This window comes from Terrapene carolina, unplaced genomic scaffold (genome assembly GCF_002925995.2).
Source record: "Terrapene carolina triunguis isolate 2854851 unplaced genomic scaffold, T_m_triunguis-2.0 Scaffold51493, whole genome shotgun sequence".
In the NCBI taxonomy this organism is placed as follows: domain Eukaryota; kingdom Metazoa; phylum Chordata; order Testudines; family Emydidae; genus Terrapene; species Terrapene triunguis.
The window spans coordinates 1-3,504 of NW_020715844.1; the positions used below are offsets into that span (position 1 = coordinate 1).

Here is a 3,504-nt window from a genome sequence, read left to right on the forward strand (position 1 = left end):
CCCCAGAGCCTCCTGCATGCCACAAAACAACTGATCGGGAGGAGGGAAGGGGAGGTGCTGATTGGCGGGGCTGCCAGTGGGTGGGGGCGCTGGGAGCGGGGTGGGGGAGCTGATGGGGGGCTGCCAATGTATTACTGTGGCTCTTTGGCAATGTGCATTGTTAAATTCTGTCTCCTTCTCAGGCTCAGGTTGGCCACCCCTGCTATAGCCCATGTAGATTGTCTAGCATTCTGGCACCAAATTCATCAAACAGGCAAAACTTTGAATATAGCATCAATACAATGCACATTTTAAAAATCTAGATCAGTAATACTTTATAATAAAACCCTTGCTTGTAAATTTGCTGTTAAACACCAGAATCAGCATTCATGTTTAGAGTTGGAAATCCATTTCCATTTTAAAATTATAGCACAGAGGCAAGTTTTTCTTGATTTAGTGGGGATGGCAATAAGAATATTGTTGTTCTAACCCAGGTCCAGTGGTTGATCAAGATGCATTGGTGGAAGCACTTCAAAATGGGGTTATTAAGGCTGCTGCTTTAGATGTGACATACCCTGAACCTCTGCCAAGGTAAAAAATGTTTAAAAGTTAAAATATAAAGGAGAGAGAGTGTGTGTGTACATATATAACGTAAACTAAGTGTGTGTGTGAATATATGAATGAGAATAGTTGCATTATGTTTTATGTATATTCCTATTGAAATCAATGGGACTACTCAGGTGTGTAAATATTAAGCAGGACAGAGGCCTTAGAGCCCAATCATGCAGTCCTTAGACAAATAAAACTCACACTGACTTCTTTGGGAGTTTTGCTGCATAAAAACTGCATGCAGCTGCTTTAATTCCACTCTGTATATGCTTGACTCAAGCAATTATTTCAAATCCATATTAACACTTTTGTTTCCCCTTAGATCTTTATAATAAAAAGAATCAATAAAATAGCTCTGAACCTCATCTCTACTTTTTCTGTTTTTTCTGCCCCGCCTCCAGGCACCATCCTTTGTTAAAATTAAAGAATATTATTATAACTCCTCACATTGGAAGTGCTACTACAAGTTCTCGTCGCCTCATGATGAAGAATATGGTTGAAAGCATATTGGCTGCTCTTAATGGTCTCCCTATCCCTAATGAAGTGATTCCCTAAAATGACTTGCATTTGGCAAAACTTTAATGTTTATGATAACAAGAATAAACTGTCATTTGACACCTATTTACGCTATGTAATTATTTCAAATCTGTCACATAGACACGATGTAGAAGTAACATGTTTGGTTTACATTTATTTTGACTTAATCACAACAGAAATTTTGCCTGAAAAATTATGGAGTATTTCATCCTGAGCCGGGCCCTAAAGCAAAAATGAGTAATTTCAGAAGTAGGCACAGGCTGAGTCTAGCTTTGGGTGTGCTTTATTTTGATTGCGTCCTTAAAGTTGTTCTACAGCGCTGTGCCCCAGCAGAGAAATGAAAACTTCAATAAAGTGACACTGTATTCTAGTGTCTTTTACAAGACAAACTACACTCCAAAGCAAAACGTAGACAATATATGTTTAATAAAGGGCCAGACTGAATGTTGCTTGTAGGTCATAATAAGGGACAGCACTTATGATGTGCCACCCCAGGAGCAGCGCACAGGAGGTATGACAGAGGCAGGGCTTCTTCCCAACCAATTTCTCCCTTGCTACAGTAACATTTTGTTTCCTCTCTGCATTGGCTGAGCTCCACTGGTTGATGCGTTTAGGGAAGTCCAGGAAATGCTTTACTATTTCACATGCCTCTCTGTCCATCATCAGCACAGCAGTCAAGGAGTAGCAGACTTTCAGTGCCTACTGTCCCTGACCCACAGAGTGCCCGCACAGGGGACATAAGGGGCACCTGATGCCCTTATCCCCCTTTATTACCATGCACGTGTGTGTGCAGGGAAAGGGACAGATGGATAGGTACATTTTTAGCACTTTATAAATCTAATTAGATACAATGAAATGATGATGATTCCTCCATCGCCTACAGAAATGCATCCAGCTCTGGGGTGGAATTCAGTGCAGTGTGATCAGTGAACAGATTGCTCAGCAGTCCAGCTCTCTCCAGGGTCATCTTTTGGTTTGAACTCTACTGACTGGGCCAAAGTGGAGCATGGGCTGAGCCCGCCAGTCCCTGGGCCCCTTTCTGAGGGGTGGAGGGTAGCTGGGGCAGAGGCCAGGCCCGCTGGGGGAACTCGGGACCCGCCTGGGGGTGACGACTCCTGCGAGGAGAGGCAAGTCCCGCACTAAGGGCCCTGGGCGAGTGCAGCTGAGTCTCCAGCAGCGGCAGTAGGTGGCCTAAGCGGTAAGCGCCTCCCCCGGCGGCTTTCCCACAGCGGCTAACGCGGGGGAGCGCGCAGCTCCCCGGCTCCAGCGTCTCAGGGGCAGGGCCGGTGGCGGCCGGTGCGGTGCCGCCCATGCCCGCTAGGGGCGCAGCGCAGGGAAGCCCGGCTGCTGCTCCCTCCCCTAGGCCCGGAGCGGCGCGCGGCTCGCTGCAGCATGTGGGGCTCGCGGGCCGGCCGGGGGCCCCGATGGCGCCAGCTCCGAGCGATCGCACCCGGCGGGGCCCAGCGGCGGAGCGCTGCGCGCGGCGGCGGGGCGGAGGCCGGCGCGGGCGCTCTGCTGCCGGGCGGCTCCCGGGGCCGGGCCCTGCACGGGTCCGCCGCCCTCTGCGGCTCCAAGAACCTGCTCAAGAAATTCGCCTCGAAAACCAAGTAAGTTCCCGGCCCGGCCCGGGCTGGCCACCCCCCGGGAGCTCCCTTCCCCCAGGGCCGCGGAGCACGGGCCTCCCCAGGCAGCAACCTCCCCGCGGCTGGGGAGCGCCTGCCTTGCCCTGAAAACTGCTGCCACGGTTTGCAGCACCAGCAGCCTCCGAGCCTATGGCTGAGCGCTTGTGTCTACACTGGCGCCCCCTTCCAGCTGTGTGGAGGGACGCTTCTTGGTTAATATGAAGACGTTTTATGAATTATCTCCCCTCTGCTGCGGAAGAAACCGCTTTATGTTGTTTACACTTGAGCCCTTTTGCAATGAGACTTAAAAGAAAATCTTCCTCGTGCAGATTGTCCTGGCTTGAGCACACTGTCCCAGGGGGCTGGCTGGTTCCGGTATGTTGTGTCTTTCAAAACTTCAATAGAGAATGAAGTGCTGACTTTCTCCTAGCCCTAGGTATTTGCAGTAAAAGTCACTTAATCTACAGTATGTATACTGCTAAACTCCCAAACTATAAGTATTCTCAGACAAAAACGATACTAAAGGGGAGTAAAGATTGAGGGGATTGGTAATTTAGGGCAAAATACATTATAGGGATGTTTTGTAATTATCCCCAAACCAAGTGCATGGAAATGCACATGGAGGTAAGTCAAACCACCTTAAATCTAATGATCCTGCAGTAGCCATAATAAGACATTTTAATAGTTGTGGTCCCAGATTAAATTTATTTGTAAAGATACTTTAGGTTCCTTCCATTCCCCTCTCCTCCCCCCCCCC

At 48.9% G+C, this 3,504-nt stretch overlaps 1 long non-coding RNA gene across 1 annotated transcript; it reads left to right on the top strand.

The window, feature by feature from the left end:
- The first annotated feature begins 179 nt into the window (after positions 1 to 179).
- On the top strand, positions 180 to 1,209 carry LOC112117346. Its single transcript, XR_002908961.2, has 2 exons — positions 180 to 570; positions 990 to 1,209. It is a non-coding gene; the product is annotated as an uncharacterized LOC112117346 (long non-coding RNA).
- The last annotated feature ends 2,295 nt before the right edge of the window (positions 1,210 to 3,504 follow it).